The 21,059-nt window shown below is 42.0% G+C and overlaps 1 protein-coding gene across 3 annotated transcripts in view; it reads right to left on the bottom strand.

Moving 5' to 3' along the window:
* The window catches only part of FRMPD4 (FERM and PDZ domain containing 4), a 204,125-nt gene that overhangs the window by 107,999 nt on the left and 75,067 nt on the right, over positions 1-21,059 (bottom strand). Inside the window, exon 1 of one of the 3 annotated variants that reach the window (XM_081196988.1) lies at positions 16,966-17,181. The exons of the other annotated variants lie outside the window; for them this stretch is intronic. The gene's annotated coding sequence lies outside the window, so the exon portion shown is untranslated. Of the gene's footprint in view, positions 1-16,965; positions 17,182-21,059 lie in introns of those variants that run through there. 3 annotated transcript variants of the gene reach the window in all.

The following is a 21,059-nucleotide window of genomic DNA, read 5'->3' as shown; positions in this document are numbered from 1 at the left end:
TTGGGGTTCTGGACATCTTAGGACCAGGCTATCTGAGAGAACACCTCCTTCTGTACAATCCAGTCCATTCACTGAGATCACTGGAGGAAGCTGTTCTCATCACATCATGCCTGGAGATCTGATTACCTGAGGAAGGGCCTTCTCCGCAGTGGCCCCCATACTATGGAGCAGCCTTTCCCAAGAGATAGGGCAAGGCACTTACAGTAATGCTGGTCCACTGACTGACTGATATATACTTATTCATGAGATCATTCACAAACATTAGCTTTTAGTACTGGTTTTATTAAAATTTTCAGATATATGTGGGTATTTGTGGTTTGCTTTGTCTTTAGTAATTTATTGTCTTCTGCATTCCATCCTTGTTAATTTATATGAAAGGCGATCTATGGATGATTTAATGAACATATAAAATACTGTTGTTTCAGGATGGCAACTCAGGTCTAATTCAAGATCACAAATCATACATCAGAGACAGAAAGAGGTTTCATATTACTGCTCTTCACAACAGCATGGATCAAAAAATCTGCAGAAAGGATTTCTGCTCATTCAACAGGGCCTTCTTGACCCCCTTCCTCCTACAGTCTCTTACTTCCTTCCCCAATAGGTTGTTCCTAAGAAGTAGAGGATTTGGCATTGGGAATCCAGGATGGAATTGGCAGAAATCATGCATACTTTCTGCTCCTGCAAGGCACTTTTTGGAGTCCATATTTTTCAGTGGAGGCAGCAGCTGACACATTCATCTGTAAGGTACTAGCTGACTGAGCTCTTAGCAATGGGAACGTAAATGATGCACATACGTATATGAATCAGCCCTACAGCAACAGCCACTAAAACCCTTGATCATGAAACCATGATTTAAATCTAGAGAAATTAATTAATACCAGACATATCCAGCACACTGCATCTGGCACCAAGAAAGAGATAGACAGGCAGAAAATGATTTAACAGTGAAACTCTAGTTCCTGTAGATGCCACTTTGGTTCAAAGTCTCAACATTTTTCATAGGAAGCAGATTTATTATTTCCAACTCTGTATGCTCCTTAATCACATTATCTTGAAAGAGGCAAAATTCCTTTATTTTTCATAAGCTGTTTACAGTAGAGAGAGAGAGAGATGCCACAACCAGTAGGAACTATAATGTGCACAAGGCTTTGCCATCTGCAATACTAACAGATTCACAGAACTTTCCCAGTACTGCAGTTACCACCGATCCTACTGTGTTTCATAGGAGCCAACTCCTAGGATCAGAGGTCTCTTCACCACCACCCCAATACAATATTTGAGGAGGCCAGGGCCTCCCCAAAGTTGATTGCCATTCAAATGGTGTGTGTGCACCATATCTTGTGATCAATTATGTGGGGCGAGGCTTACCTTTCCCCCCAATATTAGATGATATATAGATAGATAGATAGATAGATAGATAGATAGATAGATAGATAGATAGACAGACAGACAGACAGACAGATAGATGATAATTTATTACGGTCGGAGACCAGCTTATAAAACACACTTGGGGGTACAGTCACCGAAGGAAAACAAACAATTAAAACAATGTACAACAATAAACTACTGCAGGGAGCTGACTCAGAGTCACCCATAGAACCGAGTTTGGGGATTTTCTTAATAAACTAGTTTGAGTTGGGCGATTGTCTGCGCCTACAGATCTGTACACAGATTCTGGCGACCATCTGGGTTGTCTTCTGATCTTTGCCTAACAGGAAAAGGTCAAATTTTTGCTTTTCCGGAAGGTCAGCGAGCCTCACCAGTAGGGGATCAATGGTCTTACTACGTGCCTCTTCATAAAAGGGACATCTAAAGAACAAGTGCTCTGGGCTTCTTATCTCCCCCAATGAACAGGTGCAAAGTCTCTGAGCGTATGGGACTTTTTAAAAGGCTCCTTCCAGGACCCGCGAGGGCAGGGCAGAGCTTCTGGTGAGTGTAAAGGCACTTCTTGCATTCTTACCCCCAATATTTTATTCAAGTTGGCACCCTTTCTGTGTTTGTCTATATACACATAAAACTTTTGCATCACATGTTGCCTACCCCTGTGCTAGTGGATCAAACTTATGTTTCTGGAACAGGATTTCTGCTTTCTTTCTTACCCCCAGCATTTGTTGCCAAATCTGCTCTAGAAGGTCTTATTATGGACTGATATGGCATTCACCAATCATCAACAGCAGCACCAGGTTGCCATGTGTAGTGAAGTTAGGAATTTCAAAAGCTCAAACTTTGGTCAAGTGAGGAGCAGAGTATTGTGGGAAGTCAAGAAGCCACAAGAGTTATGGGAAAGGGGACTTGTTGCTTTAACACTGCGGACTATCAGTCTCCAAATGTGTGAATTGTTATCTTGGGAAGGAACTTCTCCAGTTGATTTGGGGCTTGTTTGACACCTGGTGCCTAGCTCATTTACACCCAAATAGTGTTGTTATCAACCTTCCAATTACCCTGGGAATGTGCATCTGTGGAGTGTTAATGGAAGGGAGGAACCCTTTGATCCAGAAGTTCTGGGAACTAACAAGCTCAGCTGTCACAAGTTAAAATTATTAGTCAGCCAGCTGACCATTGGTGAATTTAAATGTAAACAAGAATTCTGATTGGGTCTAGGTTCTGTCTCCACGTGAAATTTGGAAATAAAGATCCCAGGAAAATGCTGAGGAGGTGCGCTCTGCAACCTGCCCGTCTGTTAGCTTTGCCACCTTGCTAACAGTCATCCTGCCTGTGTGTCTTTGTGATGAAGATTCTTACTATCCTTTGAGATGTGGATTTTGCTGAGGACTCTGAAACTATCCTAACTTTTTCTCTGTTCTTAGAGTGAGTATCTTAGTTATACTTTACAATGTTTTTGTTTTATCTGACTGAAATGTACAAAAGATGTGCCTGCTTTTTAAGCATGTTAAATTTATTTTTAAAATATTTTTTTAAAAGAGACCTTCTTCTGTCTTGTGTGCCGATTCTGAGGGAAAATCTAAGTCCAAAGGCCTGCTGGCCAGCGGTTACGCACTACCTGTTGGATTTCTGCCTGCAACTTTGTGGAAACAATTTGCAGGGTGGGCAGCCGGTAACTAGGAAGCATCGCCTTCTCCCTGGGCTGTGTCTCCTGGTGCCCTGAGACAAGGGAGCGGTGGCAGCAATACCATTTTTTGATGCGTTTTGTTCTGTAAAAAAGTAAATGCTGCCGGCTACCGTCCCTGAAATCTGACCCAGCTGGATGGCAAGGACAGGTGAGGGAGGGGCGAGTGGCCGGACCTTTACTACATGTTGGCAGCATTGTGGGATAGAACTTCCCTGCAGAAAGGCACTTTGATTTTAAATCGGCACGTATCTTTTGTATGCTGCAGACGTTTTATTTTTTTGATAGACAGTTAGGAAATTATGGAAGAAAATTCACTGCAAACTGTAGACGAATGGGTGCCAGGTGGAGAAGGCAGTTCCCTTCTACAGAGGTAGACCCCCCCCAACCTCCAAGTCCCAAAGCGGAATCCTCCTCTTGGGTTTCCAGAGATTCCGAGGCTGAGGAGTTGGCGGATACCAACCAATTAAGAACTGTTCGGAAGGGTGGGCACGAGTCCTGCAACTTGGAAAGAGTAAGGGGCGTGCCGGTTAACCAACCCTTGTCACCTCGTGAGGAAGTGGAAGCTGGGATGGTCTCCACACGTCCTAGAGGGAACTATCTTGTTTTTGCAGAGCCTAAAGAAATGGAATTTTCAGCTGGCGACGCTCTTGAGTGGGTACCAGATCCTGCACACGGAGGATTCCGGTGTCGAGATAAGTTTCCCAGAATGGGCCAGTCCATTCTTAGGGGCCCGAGAACCAGCCGGATGGCTTATGAGTATCAAGACTTGCCACAGCAACTGCAAGAAGTATCTGTGGGAGACTACCGTCGAGAGCGTCCATCGCGCAACATTCACAGATCGTCGAGATGGCCTTCGCCCAGTCCAGGTTGGGTCTACTCACCAGTAAGAGCTTGGGACACTCATGGGGCGAGGCAATGGTACGAGGAGGAGGAGGAACTTCCCTCTAGACCCTCACATGGATACAAAGAGGTGGAATACCTGCGTCCGGATGGACAGGCGCCTCGTCATTATGCTCCAAGGTATGACTACAGCCCAGAACCACGAGGAGAAAATACCAGACAGTCTTCTCCGGGGTTGGTTTTGAACAACTTGAACTGGAGGGCGTTCCCAAAATATCAGCCCCCCCCCCACTGATGTCCTGAGTTATCTGACTCTTTTTGAAATCACTTGTCGAGATATGGGGGTGTCCTTGAAAATGTACATGCCAATTTTGCGCTCCCTAATTTGTGGAGAACTAGCCGAACTGATGGGCAATCTCCCATCAGCTCCCATTGGAGCAAGCCACAGAATTCGCAGAATCTTTTCAGTTAAACCGTTCCCATCTGGCAAACAGGGGACTGGCCGGTGGGAATAGACTGGCAGCTTCAGTTTCTGCCGGGAGGTCTGTTCTTCCCGCTAAAGACCAAAGTAGAGCCCCCCTATGCCTGCAAAGGACTCCTCTACAGCAGGTGGGGAACACACTAACTTGCTCCTAGTTCGGGACTGTGTTTTTATTGCAAAAAAACCGGGTCATGTAAAAGCAGCCTGCCCCCAATTAAGTGAAAAGAAGCCTCCAGTCCTGACTTCGACTCCTGCGGTGTGCATGATCCAGCGGCCGGCGGAAGATTGGGAATCGGAACAGCAAAGTTCAGAAACTGGGGGAAACCTGGTCCCGGATGGGAAGGGTCTGATACTGTGGCTTCCAAACCAGCTATAACCAATTTAAGTGCTGTTACCATGGGGCCTGTGAGTACCGATGATGGACCAAGGGTGCCTCATCTGAAGTGGGCTAATACGTGCTGCCCCTCTGAACTTTATTGGAAAATGACACGGTGTTTAAAAACAGGGTCTTCGCTTCATAAATAGTCCATTCATATATGGGGATGTTGTGCCAGAGGTAGAGGGGCAGCCCCCACCATAAAAGGGGTCTCCTCTCCCTTGGACAAGGCGGATGGAGGGTGCTACGTTGGACAGCCATGTGCCCCCCATCCTGCCCTCCCTGCAGAATCTGGCCCCTCAGGCCTCGTTGGGGCCCCGGCTGGCTGGATTCTTCCCCTCCCTCCCCTTGCCCTTCCCCTTCCTTCCCCCTTTGGCTCGGGGGGGGGGGCTTGGACTCCTGGTCACCCTTGGCTTTCTCCCCTTTTGCCTCTTTGGTTTTCTTGGCCGCTGCAGGTGCCTTGTCATCGCCCCCATCTTGCTTTCCTTAGACACAGCTTCCCAGGGGGCACCATGTGTGTTTGTCGGGAAGGCCTCAGAAGAGCTCTGTTTCTTGAGGATTTGGGTCGTTCCCCCCCCCGGGGGACTTCTTTGCCTTGGGCTTCACTAGAGGTTTGCCTGGATGCTTGCTAGCTTTCGCCTTGGTACTCTTGCTGGGAGCCGCCTCCTCCTTCTCCCCTTCTGGGTTGCTCCCTGCCTCGGTTTCTCCACCAGAACCTTTGCCGTGGGATTCTTGTCCGCTTTCTTTGGTTTGGGTGCTGTTCATCCAAATCTGAGCGCTTTTCCTGGCTCTTCTTTCCCTTAGTTTCCTCTGTGTCCAGCTTGAATCTCCCTGTGGCACCCCGTGTGGAAGAGTTTTGTGGCTGGATGAGGCAGCCCCTTTCCCGGCCTTCAGGGCTTTCTTCAGGCAGATGGGGTCCACCCTGGAGTAGCTGCCCAGGGTGCAGCACTTTATGGCCATGACAGAGACCCCCTTGCACTCATCCAGGGTCTTCACCACCTCCATCACCATGGTTCCAGTGATAGAGTTGTCTAATACAAGGAGTTCCTCCTTTATTAGCTTCTGTTTAGAGTAGAGAACGCTGATCAGATGTTTGAGCAGCTTCTTAGAGAAAGTGTTGCATAGTTTTCTTGCATATTCAGTGGGATACGTGGATTGTAGAGGGTTCTTAATTCTAAGACCCTTGGGTATAATGTCCAGGTTCTTGCATTTAGTAAGAAAGAAGATATCAGTCTGTACCTGTGCAAGTTTCTTGGTGAGGTTGATGGCACCACATCCATCACCATGGTCAGTGTGAGCGGGTGCTGCGCCTTGGGGCGGTTCAGGAGGGCCAGGGTGCTGGCCAGCAAGGCAGAGGTCTTGGCTGCTGACAACGGCTCCATCCCAAGCAACTGCCCAACTCTTCCACCCCTTGCCACCTCAGAGCATCTTAAACCTAATGCATCTTTGACAGCTGCCTGCCAGGTTCTCCTCAAATGTGGAAGGCAAGCATGGAAGCCTATAAAGCAGCTTTGGAGCTTCCACTAAGGTTACTGGACATCACATTAACCTTACATTGTCTATACAATTTTCCTTTAATAGTTTGGTTCTAGGATATATTTAGGATTCAGTGGCTTCCCTCAGTTCTGTTCTGAGATAGTTCTGAGAATGGACACAGAAATGGCAATATAGAACAAGGTGGTAGGGAACATTTTAGCCACCCAGGATGCTCTGTAACTAACTGTAAGGTGGCCATCCTTGAGCAGACAAACTTCTTCTTTTAAAAAAAATTTCTTTTTTATTGATTTTGATTAAATAAAGGAATAAACAAACTATAAACAAGAACAAACACAAACAAGTACAATAATATAAATTTCCATTACAATCATTCTTTAGCATCATCTTAACACCACGCATATAGACCTCCCTCCCTCCTGGCTAGGGGCTTCTTGATATATCTTCCCTTTTGCAGTTTCATTCTCAATAATCTATACGTTGTAAGATTTATGTTAATTCTACTGTAGTTCTTAAATTTCTAAAATTTCCTTCAATGTTCTAAATTTATTCCAATCGTTAATATACTGTGTACCTTTTTGGTGTCTAATTTTTTGTGTCATTTTTGCTAGTTCCGCATATTTAAATAATTTTACTTGCCAATCTGTAACAGTTGGAATGTCTGGGGTCTTCCATTTTTGAGTTGTGGATAGGCAAAATGATGGCGCTCAGTCTGTGATTTGGGAATCTTATGGTAGGTGAAAGACTTAAACCACATTGTTATTTGACAGATGTTTGCTAGTTTGTTTCATCACTGGGACTCATGTAGAAACATAGAAACATAGGAAGCTGACTTGTCTTATACAGAGTCATACCATTGGCTCATCTAGCCTGGTAATATCTACAATAATGGGCTCCTATGAAGTCAAATACTGTATAACAGCTGCCCAAACTAAGTATTGTAAATAAAAAGCATCAAAAACACCAGGTGCACTATATGACTGAACTAATAGTATATATTGACATTATGTAACTTCAATGATAATGCCACTAAGTTTCTACCCATTAAGTGGTTAAAATTATCTTGTGAATGTATGTTATATAAACTGCCATTAAATGCTCACAAATATTCTGCAAAGAGGATTAAAGTGTCAGCAATCAAACCCTGGCAGAACAGTGTCGTTTTTATTTTATTTTATTTGGGAAGAAAAGTTTTATTTTTGCTGAGTACCTGAGCCCAGGACTGAGTACTGCTAGCAGAGATTGCAGTGGTGGGATTTAATTTTTATTTGGTTGCATGAATTATATTTATAGTTATCTAGTTTTATCTGGTTTTTATATTAAAGCTCCACTAATTACAAGAACAAATGACTTAATTCTACCAGTAATTAACATTAAAATAACTCAGCATTTTTATTTCATGGGTTAGTTTCACAGTACAGCTGGATAACAACAATAATCCATGAAAAATTATGTCTGGGCTTTGACAGCAAGTTGTGCCTGTTCATTGGTCAATTCCCAATCTCTCCCATGGTAGATTTTATGCATGCACAGTAGATATCTGGTTGTCTGAGCTTTCGAAGTACCATCCTATAGCAGGTTAGAAACACAGTGTGCTCCAGATACCACGTTAATAAGCATTATGCTAGTTTGCAAAATTAGTACAGTATATTGGATCTATACTTAGTCATATGTCTAGCAAAGACCCATTCTACTCTAAATCATGACTAACACTGATTTTCCTGCAAACAACCCATCAATTTCAATGAAAGTTTATCTTTAAAAAATGTAAAGAAATAATGTGTGGATTCATCACATATAGCACATTGCCTCCAAGTAGGATAGAAATATAAACTGTAAAATATTATCATCAGCAACAACAACAATGGCACTTAGGTCTTCTAGACAGCAATGAGATATATCGAATCAATGTTAACAAACAACTTAGCTACATACAACACTTTCAACCAGTCCAGTATTCTTTTTTCCAAAAACAAGAAAGCTAAAAGGTATGCTATGTTGGTGATTGACACATTTATAAACAAGCAGGGTGCATTCTGTTGTTGTTCTTGCCTGCATGAGTAACTACAATCACTATTATGGATTGTTCCTAGTTTGAGAGCTCTGTCCATATTAAGTAGGTAAATTTAACAGAGCTCTAGAAAGAACAATTCAGGAGAATAAGAAGAATAAAGGGTGGAGTTTGACCCTCTTTTTATGGGGAGGATACAATTGTGTGTCTGAAGAAACTTCTGTGTTTAGTTTTAAATACAGGAAGCAAAGAGCAATCCTTACTATCCTTCAAGAATAAAACTACAAACAAGGGCAGATTACCTTGTAGAAATATAGGTCAACATCCAGTTGTACCAGTTTAGCCCTACAATGGATGTTCTGCACAAGTGAACTCATCTTTCCTCTCCTCTCCCTGCAGCTCCTTGTACACACCTAGATCTGCTCCAGAGGGTTGAAGGACCCTCTGGGGAAGATGTGGGGAAGGAAGGAGAAGAGGAAGGGGAAGTCCCACTACGTGTCTACAAACATAATATTGCCCATAATGTTTAGTGGGTAAGAGAAAGGTTGGTCTTCTTTGGTGAAGCTCAAGGATAGATGTTTTCTATATTACTTGTTTTAAAAACTGAGATTGCTGTGCGATTCAATAATAGGAACAATGTGCATATTAGCTATGGTGGTTACACTCTGTTTCCATGGTCAGAGGCAGTAATGCTTCTGAATACCAGTTGCTGGAAACCACACAAGGGGAGAATGCTCTCATGCTTGGGTTCTGCTTGTGGGTTTTCCCACAGGCATGGGCTTGGCCACTATGAGCTAAGGTTGCTGGACTAGATGGGCTATTGGCCATATCCAGCAGGCTCCTCATAGGTTCTTACATGACCCAACAGCCATTGAAAAAGATGGTTACAACAAACTTTTAATATCCTATTTTGCCAGCAGTGGTAAATGGCTAGACTGACTATAGTGTACCAAGTGAGAAGGTGGAAGTCTTATGGAGATGGGTAATTCAGCAAATGTGCAGAGTACTTCTATGTAGACAATGCAGGCTTCCCGTATCTACTTTGAATATCTGCTCTGGAAAGAAGCCTCTCTATGATTCATTGTCCTGTGCCATTTTATAGCCACCTTCTGTCACCTTCTCAGTTTGCTGCAAACTAATAGTTCCCCACCCTTTTTACCACAATCCATTATTACAGTCTCCTGAAATTTAATCTGCCATTTAGTCCTTGGAAAATGGAACAGAACAGAGTGATTAATTGTTGTTTTTACAGCAATATCATCATCTCATCCTCATTCTACCCTTTGGATGAGGCATAGGTAGTCGTCTATGCAAAAGTTAAGAGATTCAAGGACAGCTTTTGAACACAAAGTGCTCTCAGCTCCATTTTCCTGTGTTAAAAAAACTCTTCAAATCTGTCTCATAATGAAGGACTTTTATTGTTTTAAACTGGTGTTTTAATGCAAAGATTGCATTTTCAAAATAAATATCATTTTAAAGTACGGTAGTTCAAAGGCACCTTTGGGTAATTTTCTATGTAAATGTAAAGTTACATATATGTGCTTTATCTTAATTATTCCATCTAAACCTTTTCATTTATACTCCTCCCACAAAAGATTTATTTCCCCATGAAGCTCTTTAGTTACCAAGGAGATCTGTTCCTTTGTCAGCTGTGAAATACGGCCTTTGATATTTTATTGATCTGGTGTAAACCTGCCAACATCCCTATACAGCATGAAAGAAACTTATATTTCAACATAATCTAATGGAACATCAATAAAATAAAATCCAACCTTTCTCTAGTTACTCTCAAAATGAACTATTTGCATAATTCATTTCATCATGAAAGTCCTTAAAACAACGTTATTTTATTGCATTTCTATGCGAGGGCTTTTAATATCTGCATAGAAATGTGTTTCATGCTTCACTGGGATGATATTATATGTTTGAAATGTGAAGCCCTAAATTTACACTGAGATTAACATGTTCCACAAAAGAGAAATATGGGTGGCTATTGACTAAATACTTGAGCCACTGAAGTCTCCAACATAGGTCTTACACCTCTAGCTTCATATGACTTTCACCATTCATGGAACTTAGTTTAGTTCCAAAACTACTGCAGCTATTTGAACTAATTTTCCAGTCTTCTGTAAATGTGAACCAGCTCTAAGAGTATACCCCCCCCCCATCCACACCAAACACCTTACAGTTTAGAAATATCTGTAGGAGGTGAACTTATTTTTGAGAACAAGAACTGCTCTTGTGCTGCAGTGACTTAATTCTGCTGCTCCACTGGGATCACAAAAACAGTATTTGCAATTGCTGAGCTACATGCTCTGCAAATTCATATTCTAGAGTTGTACCTGGGTTATTTGGATTCAGACTGCACATAAGAAACTGTATTTTTGAAGGTTAAAAAAAAAGCTAGCACTTGATAGAAACAAGGTTCTACTAAATTACACCAGTCCAAAGAGTGAAATGGTAGATTGATAATTATACCCTTTCCCTAGTACAGTCATACCTTGGTTTTGGAACAGCTTAGTTCCAGAACGCTTTGGCTCCTGAACACCACAAACCCGGAAGTGACTGTTCCACTTTGCTAACTATTTTTGGAAGCCAAACATTCAACAGGGCTTCCATGGCTTCCAAGAAAGCTCCTGCAGCCAATCAGACGCCACACTTTGGTTTTCGAATGGGCTTCGAATGAACTGATTCTGTTCGACTTCCAAGGTATGACTGTGTTTTGCTGTTGTTGTTTTATAATATATCAGACCTTCATAGCCCACATGTATAGATGCTCAGAGCAAATAATAACTTTATGGGCTGCTTCATTAGCACCAACAGAAAGTAATGCACAAAGTGGTCTGTACCTCATTTATTTGCATTAGTATCCAACCACCGCATCAACTCCCCTCAGTTATGTTTTTTGGTAGGAGGGTCTTCAAAGAGACACCAGTTTCAAATAAATGTGAAGCAATCCAGCTCCTAGAATCCTAGAATGGAAGGGACCACAAGGATCATCGAGTCCAACGCCCTGCAATGCAGGAGTCTTTTGCCCAACGTGGGGCTTCAAAGAAAACGCTAAGGAGTAAACCCTCTCTAAGACGGTTGGATGGCACCTTGTTCGCCTCCTTCTGGCAAGTCCTGCAGCCAAGCAGGTGCCAAACATATTGCTCTGCATTCCTTTGGACCACAACAGTGAGGCTGAGAGTGGGGTCTTGTTGTCTGGGAAGCCCAGGATCTCCATATGCACTGCCCAGGCTTGCACCCCAGAGAGGTCACTTTGGTGCTGCTAATGCAGCAAAAACAATGCAGGATGGAGCAGTTACAAATTAGCTTTCTCTGCAGCCACAGCAGGTGCTGTGATTCTCCAGTGGTTTAACTTCACCCCTGGAGGTGCACTCCACTGTCTCTTGAGACAGATGGATGCCAACAAACCAGTTAATATTCTGAAAATCTTTAAGCAGTGTGTACAACACACAGGTGGCGCTGTGGGTTAAACCACAGAGCCAAGGACTTGCTGATCAGAAGGTCGGCGGTTTGAATCCCTGCGACGGGGGTGAGCTCCCGTTGCTCGGTCCCTGCTCCTGCCAACCTAGCAGTTTGAAAGCACATCAAAGTGCAAGTAGATAAATAGGTACCACTCCGGTGGGAAGGTAAATGCCGTTTCCATGTGCTGCTCTGGTTCGCCAGAAGTGGCTTAGTCATGCTGGCCACATGACCCAGAAGTTGTACACCGGCAACCTCAGCCAATGAAGCGAGAGCCCAGAGTCGGCCACAACTGGACCTAATGGTCAGGGGTCCCTTTAACTTTACCTTTTACAACATAAAAACAGTAAACAATCTCACTAAAACAACAAGAACATAAAAACAGTTTTAAAAAGCATATAAAAACAGAGCAGGGATTCGGGGAATCTCATACAGATAAAAACAAGGGCTGGTCTTATGGCCCTGGCAAAAAGATACGTCTGTACAAAATGTCTGAAGCAACTGAGGGTTGCTGCTTCTTGTATTTGTCAAATTTATGATCCTGACCCTGGTATGAAACATTTTGCTGAGTTAGTTTGCCCTTGTTCTTTCTGTTACTTTATCATGCTGCGATTCATAAAAATGGGATTTTTATAGGTATAATACAATATTTCTATGTATTAGAGATGAACAGATTTTCCCTACCAGTTGCACTGTTGTTATGTGGCTTTGCTCTCCCAAATCTTCACTGTCTTCTTCCTAATTTAACATGGACACTGTCTGAACTTAAATCCTGTGAATGGCGCATGGCAGATTTTGGAATTGCACCACTTTCCTTCTTATGCATAAAATATTACACTAGTTTTCACTTCTGCCCAGGGCTTTTTTCAGCCAGAACTCGCCAGAACGCCATAGCCATCATAAGAGAACAAGGGAGGCATTCGTGGTGAGTTCTGGCACCTATTTTTCTAGAAAAAATGGCACCAATTATACATAACGAACAAGGAATACCAGATGCTACCTGGAATTCCAACAGGACAACCCCTATGTTCCAACTGAGCCACAAAGGGCTCGTCTACATTCTGCTTGTTCTGTACCTAGAAAGCATGGGTCTGAGATGTTTTGTGTTTCTCCCCACAGTTTCCCCCTGGAAAATACATCCTTTAACGCCAAATTAGACCATATGGCAGTCTGTGGATAACCCGATTGCTGTTTGGTCCGATTTAAGAGTAAACCCCAGGTTTTCCCAGGGGAAAATGGTGGGGCAAACAGAGATGGGGTCTAGCTGGTGTACCGTAGCCACAATCCTACACCAAATCTAACAGAAATGACAGCTGTAGAAACAATCCAAACAAACCAGTACAGGGGCACCTTGGGTTAAGTACTTAATTCATTCTGGAGGTCCGTTCTTAACCTGAAACTGTTCTTAACCTGAAGCACCACTTTAGCTAATGGGGCCTCCTGCTGCTGCTGCACCGCCGGAGCACAATTTCTGTTCTCATCCTGAAGCAAATTTCTTAACCCAAGGTACTATTTCTGGGCTAGCAGAGTCTGTAACCTGAAGCGTATGTAACCTGAAGCGTATGTAACCCAAGGTACCACTGTACCTGCAGACTTTGCCACACCATCCTTGAAAATTGCATAGCCACCATTCAATCATGGCGTTATTGCCAATGAGGCCCTCATGCATATTCATGCATGGATTCTACCCATCAATATGCAGCAAGAGCAGGGAAGCCACAATGATGTCACCGTTTCTAATGTGCATGTTTGTGTGTATGCACGTACACACCCAACCCACCCACCCACCCACACAGGCCTTAAGATTTAATGGCATAAGGTTCCCCCAAGGAGAATTTCCTAGGAGGAGGGTTCAACTCTGACTGTGGTGTATGATTTTACACACACAACACTAATAGCGCGGCACGTACCATTGGCAATGGCATCTCCATTGGGGGGAAATATTTTTATGAGGGAAAGGGAAGGAAGACACATTCATTTCCTTTCAAGAAAGGAAACCAAAGCATACAGGATCTACAGGAAGCAAAATGATAGCACCCCATTTATTTGTGACACCCCTTTCCTTCCTCTTTCTGCCATTCCCATCCCCTCCCCCATTTTTATTTGCTGCCTGAAATTGGGTCACAGAATCTCCAGCCTTGTCTTAGGACATGAGATCTTTGGGACAAGCCTGTCCCTGTATATCTGGCATACACTGGGGATAGCAACGTGTCGAAAGCCAAGCAACAGGGCAAATCCTTCCACCTCCATTTTCCAGCCAGGATAAAATAATAATAATAATAATAATAATAATAATAATAATACCCCGCCCATCTGGGCAGCTTCCAACAAAATATTAAAATACAATAGTCCGTCAAACATTAAAAGCTTCCCTAAACTGGGCTGCCTTCAGATGTCTTCTAAAAGTCTGATAGTTGTTTTTCTGTTTGACATCTGGTGAGAGGGCATTCTACAGGGCGGGTGCCACTACCAAGAAGGGCCTCTGCCTGGTTCCCTGTAACTTTGCTTCTCACAGCAAGGGAACTGCCAGAAGGCTCTCGGCGCTGGACCTCAGTGTGGCTAGTTTCCAAGGATACACAAATTACTGTGCCTAGTGGCTAGATGAAACTGTTCTCCAAACCATATCCCTGCAAAGGACACAGGTTACCCAAGAATATGATACTTATTACCCTGTGTAGTGTTGATCACTCACTGAAAATATACAATGATTCGTTTTAATAAACCAGGTGTAGGCCCAAGCAAAATAGACACATCTTGCTGAATATACACACTGCCTACTATGTGAAAGGTAGAGTGCTATTTATATAAGAGCATGCCTTAGGTTTTGGAACCACTAGATATGTAACCACTTGTTTCCATTATCATGTCTGCTAATGGCAAAATATTATTTATTTTCTACTCATATTCTCAGTGAAAATATACTTTCCTTTTTAAATATCACAATTCCTAGTTTCCATACTGTTCAATATAAAGAATAATAAGACAGTGCAATGTTGAAAATAAGGAACTTTCATAGCATTGTAAACAAGGAAATCACACCCCCAAACAAAAACATTAAGGAAAAGTAAGTTTTCACCTCCATTAGACGAAACAGCACTGCTAGTAATGCCTGCATTTCCCCCCCCAACAAAACACTAAAAATATTAAAACACATGGATATTACCAAGACAAATGGAAGCACTTTTAAAATGTATTTGTTTCAGTTGGAGAAATTCAAGAATGCACTTAAACCCTTCCATTGAAATCAATGGGACTTAAGGATAACCCTGACTTGATCACCTCCATTCAAAAAAGCTAAAAAGTGAAACTTGAGAAAGCTCGTTGTTAATATGAGGCAAAAGTTTAACTGGAACTTTACAACACATCACTTTGCTGCTAACACAGAAGAGAACACAGAGCACACAGAAAGAACATCCCCTTACCTCAGAAGTCTTTAATGGGTCGGAACAATTTGGATTGTCTCTTGCCCTTTTTCTATGCACAACCATAAAATTTTAAAAGAGCTCTTTGCCAGTCTCCACTGCACCAGATAAAAATAAAATGCACAAGCTAGAGCATTTGACAAATGGAGGTACCAATGCAATCCCTCACCCTAATTTATTGCCAGACAACTTGTCACTTTCTCCCTCTCTTTTCTTATTGGATCCTTCTTGGAATGTGAGCCAGCTCACATTCACATCAACCTAAAGCAGCAGAAATAGCAAAACAGTCTCACAGGTCTTTTAAAAAATGTTTCATATGACAACAGTTCACATAATCATTTGCCATCCAGAAAAATAGCTCCTCCTGAAAAATTCACCAGGGCATTAATTTACTAGTGAAGCGGGCTCTGTTTATTTAGAATTTGTGGTCCTCATGTATAGGACTGCCACAGGCATTCTTAAATTATCAGTCTCAAACACGGATTAAATCTACTTTCATGCAATAAATGGAAAACAGCCCCTTATGATACTCCTTTGCCAGTGTGCATGAAATAAATTGCAGCCTATGACTAGGTTGTAATATTTAAAAGAGGACTCCAGCCAGTAAATGTGAGGATATAGGAACTGAACTTATACTAGGCTGAACTCATATCCAGAGAATATATATGCTTAAATAGCAGTGACATGACGCTTACTACACAGTTTTGCAGCTGCTCTTTCAGGCACACCAATCAAGTGGTTCCAATGGCAAGGCATGTTACTCATTAGTGAAATTCTTCAGCAACACAGTGTGTGAGTGTGTGTACAAGTGCGTGCATACACTCATGTGTGCATACATTTTTAATCTGAAACTTTTTGTTCCTTACAGGAAGTAAATTTTCACCAGCAAACTCTGCAGATTCATAATAAACTGAGTATTAGCAGCAAACATTTTCTACAGATTTCTGTCTCTGGAAATATCATTTTCATCCTTTGCATAAAATAACAGTGTTGCAGTGCTATGGAATATACTTTTTGGCTCAGTGAAACTTGAGGCCTCTTTAGTAATGCAAGTTGCCTAATGTTCAAGGAGGAAAGCACATGAGAAGCAAATCCTCACAGACATTGTGCAATCACTTCCAAGAGAGTAATTTCTCTTTTCTCTCAATATAGCTGCAAAATCTGAAGCCGAATAAGTTTGAAACATGCATGTGCCTGGAAGTTACACAGAACATTAATCTTAACCTTCTTGTTATTATCTAATACTCTCATTCATTTGCTGTGCCAAATTAATACTGTTTCTAAAATATCAAGTAAAGAAGCAAGATGATACCCATACCCCATTGCAAACAAACATCTGATTCCACTTAAATGAAGAATTCAGTGCAATACTGAAGAAACGATCAAGTCTAGGATTGCTTCTCTGTATATTAAGCTTCCATGACTATGAACGCCCAATAACCAAAAAGCATGTCTCTAAGGTATACTTTGCTCACAAAAAATATTGCTTTGGGATAGTCATATCAAACATTCTCATTTACAGTCTCATTTTGTTTCAGCACTAAAATAGAGAGGTACAGGAGGGGGGGGTGAGAGAAAGAATGAGGGAGGGAGGAGAGAAAGAGAGAGGAAAAAATGAATGAGAGCTCTGCAGTGCTGTTACAATTTTAAGAAGCAAAATGAAGAAGGAAAACCTGGAAAGACATTTGAATCCTTTGTGGCCCCTGACACAACACTATCCATTCCATAGAATGCTACAACAGGTGACGTTGTGACGAATGCAACTTTGTAAAGCAGTTATTGGTTAAATTTCGTCCAGACCTGGGCTATGCAGAAATCTGTAATCTTGCCAAACGATTCTTTGAAGAATGTCTTCAGCGTGCAAAAAGACCAGCAAATAAACATCCAGTAAAAGAGTAGGGTAAGTAGCTGACAGCTTTAACCTTTCCTCCCCGTTCCCAATAAACAGGTAGATAAATAAATAAATAGACAGACAAGCAGACAGTCTGTTCCCTGTTTGCTCAAGATGCTTCTCCTTCCAACATTCAATTTGAATGAGCCAGTGCAAATGCACTGCTCATCCTCTCATGAGGCCAGGATGCATTTATGTGAAACATGAGGAGAATGCCTAATGCTGAAACATACTCTCTGCATCTTCAATGAGATTTCATTACAAGGCTCTCTTTTCACTTCACTAGCACATACTATGGTACCCGGCAAGTAGTCTCTATCTTCCCTGGTCATTCATTGCAGATGCAGGAAAATGTCGCTTTCAGATATATTAACTATGCCCTCCGCAAACACCAAGCAACTACCATTCCCAGCACCCTTAACAAACCACATTTTCCAGGATACTTTTGGGGAAGCCATGTGCTTTAAATGTATGGTGTGAATGTGACCTATCTTCAAAAGGCGGTGCAATAGCGTTCACAAGAAATAAACACACATGCATTGCTGCGTGTTTTTAGGGCACTGAAATATCCTGTAAATTATGAAGGGTAATGGGCAACTTTAGTCATGCTCAGAGCAGACCCATTGAAATCAACATTACGTCTCTGGAGCCCATTGGTTTCAATGGGTCTACTCTGAGTATGACTTAGCTGGTTATCACCCATTGTAATATGAACTGTGTGTATATATGTTAGAGCTGAACACAAGAATGTGGGGAAAAAAAACTCTGGATAATCTCAGGCAAAAACAAGTAAAGTGCCACCGGCTTTAGTAATACAGTGGTACCTCAGGTTACATATGCTTCAGGTTACATACGCTTCAGGTTACAGACTCCGCTAACCCAGAAATAGTGCTTCAGGTTAAGAACTTTGCTTCAGGATGAGTACAGAAATCGTGCTCTGGCGGCGCGGTGGCAGCAGGAGGCCCCATTAGCTAAAGTGGTGCTTCAGGTTAAGAACCGTTTCAGGTTAAGTACGGACCTCCGGAACGAATTCAGTACTTAACCCGAGGTACCACTGTATTATGTTTTTATATGTGTTGGAAGCCACCCAGAGTGGCTGGAGCAATCCATCCAGATGGGTGGGGTATAATAGAATTAGCAAAATTATGAGGAGCTATTTGGGAAGGTCGCCTGTGATGTGCCATTCTGGTGGCATTTACTATGCATGTGTAAGAAGATGAAATGTGCTGAAGATCTAATTGCTGCTAAAATCTATCATTGCAGAGAACATTGAGAACTGCAGAGGACTTTCCCAGCCCCCATTGGAGAAGTGGAAAATGTAGGTTAGGGTGATTGCTTAGCAGTGGCGTAGCGTGGGTTGTCAGCACCCGGGGCAAGGCAAGTAATTTGCGCCCCCTAACCCGTGGATTTGCGCCCCCTAACCCTAACCCCCAGATGCTGCGCCCGGTGCGGCCGGCCCCCCCCCTGCACCCCCCACGCTACGCCACTGTTGCTTAGAAGCATTTCATAATCACAGTATTTTCTACCTGAAGAAATATTTATTCATACCCACTTCCCCTATAATGGAAAACCTGTTGACCGAGACCATTTATTGCTGCCTTTAGAGTGTCTGGTACTAGACCCTTATTTAGCAGCAGCATATAATGGTGACTAATTCCACAAGTTGTAGGGACACCTTGAGGATAACTCCCTTATTTTCATCGACCAGAAGCCTGCAGGCAACATTTATTCCTTTTTAGCACAATCACAGCACAGTGCCTGACATTTGAAGCACATAATTTTTTCTTATTTTATTATCTGACTTCAGGTTTTCTAAACTGCTTCCTCTGAAGGAAAAGATTATACTGCACATATGGAACAGGCCCAGGCACTATAAAAAATAGGGAAACATGTTGACCTTTGGAAGTTCCATATACTCATGTGATTTTGACTCTGGTTAGGGGAGAGATTTCAGGTAAAGTGTTGAAGGTAAGTTTCAGAGGAAGACTTCATTATCATTCCATCCACCTGCCACTATAGTGAAAGAGAAAGCCTATTTTTTATTGCAAGAAAGTGGACTGTAGCACTACAATTTATGCTTATAGCAGCCTTCCTTAATATGGTGCCCTCAAGCTGTTTTGGATTGCTGTGATAGCTCAGTTAGTAGATTAATCTCAGGGTTGTGGGGTTGAGCCCCACATTGGGCAAAAGAGTCTTACATTGCAGGGTGATGACCCTCATGGTTCCTTCCAACTCTACAATTCTGTGATTCTATCAGCATTCCTGTCAAGATATGACAGGAAACAACTGGAGACATTTTTGTTCCAACAAGCTATTCACAGTTGGATCACTATTTCTCTGCCATGGGTCTACACTTTGTTTTGTTTGTAAATTCATCATCATGTTATTTTATATGCTGTTTTTAATCGTATTTGGTACACTGCCTTGGGATATATGTGGAAGGCAATTAATAAACACCACCATGGATAATAATAATAATCAGCCCCAACCACCATGGGGTTAATGGGATTTCAGATCCAAAACATCTGGAGAGTCCAACTTGGAGATGGCTGGTTTATAGCAATATTTAGACTACAGTGGTACCTCGGGTTACATACGCTTCAGGTTACACACGCCGCTAATCCAGAAATAGTGCTTCAGGTTAAGAACTTTGCTTCAGGATAAGAACAGAAATCGGGCTCCGGCGGTGCGGTGGCAGCAGGAGGCCCCATTAACTAAAGTGGTGCTTCAGGTTAAGAACAGTTTCAGGTTAAGAACGAACCTCCGGAACGAATTAAGTACTTAACCTTAGGTACCACTGTACATCTTAAACTGGATATGTGGGCATCTTAGAAAAATAAGTCATTTTCATGAAATTTAATTGTGGCACAGGATCTTAATCCACCTGGACAAATTGACCCAAATATAATATAATCAGCTTTTTTGCCACCTGCCATTCTTATTTTATTTTTAAAAAATGATTCTGGGACCTGGCCATAAATGTAAAGCATAGCAGTTTTGAAAACTGAATGAATTTGTATCCATGTCTAGTCAGAAACAAGCCTGAACAAGTTCCATGTGCTTTAATGCCCAAAAAGCAAGTTATCAGATGGCAAACTTAATTCTTGATCAGCGTACTCTGATCATATCTTCTACTACTTTCCTAGCCTCAGTCCTTTTCTTTGATATTATTTACAGGACCAGATATCATAAAACAGTAACTATTGTCCAAGGGTGAACATCAATGACTGCACAATATAAGTAGTTATTAAAGAGAAAAGGAGCCTGTATTAAAGTTGTTTTATTTCTACAAAATAATAATACTAATAATAATATGCACAGTTCTTTAGAGTTCTTATACAAACTTTCCCATAAACCATGCTACATTCAACATGCCTCTAAAATGCAAGTTAAAGTTTCCAGTAACAGCATATACCATAGAACATATTCCAAATTCTTCACAGTCTTCATTTAATTTGTACACTATGCCTTTCCTTTTCCTTTTTAGATCATTTTATCCTTTCCAGGTTGCCTTCCCATTATTAGGGATGTGAATTCTGTATGAAGCTGGATGTGGGGATGGTTGTGTGCATCTACTTTATACTGTTGCTCTCATACCACTGCTTCCCTCCAATGGCCTAGAACTGACAGAGTAGGTCCAAGTTTATAAAAGCCTGCCCACTGCCATAGTTCATTACCTTGGGCATGGTGTAAAGCAAGAAAAGGGACTTTAAAAGACTTACCAACGAACGCATTGAAATCTGTATTGAGTTAGATATCAAGCAAAGGAAGAACTTAAATACAGATCTGCAGCTAAAATGCTGCAACCCCAAAACAAATATTAAAATATATATATATTTATATTTATATTTATACTTTTTATTTTACAACAAATACAAAACATAGATTTAAATTATTCCACACATCATATTTTGACTCTCCTCCTCCCCTTTCTACGGTTTTTTATATTTATACTACTTTTTTACTGCATTTCCAAGTTAACCCTATTTATTCCCCCCCCCCA

The sequence above is a fragment of the Podarcis bocagei genome (assembly GCF_964188305.1).
Source record: "Podarcis bocagei genome assembly, chromosome: 6".
In the NCBI taxonomy this organism is placed as follows: Eukaryota; Metazoa; Chordata; class Lepidosauria; order Squamata; family Lacertidae; genus Podarcis; species Podarcis bocagei.
This window is presented reverse-complemented; position numbering and strand designations above follow the sequence as displayed.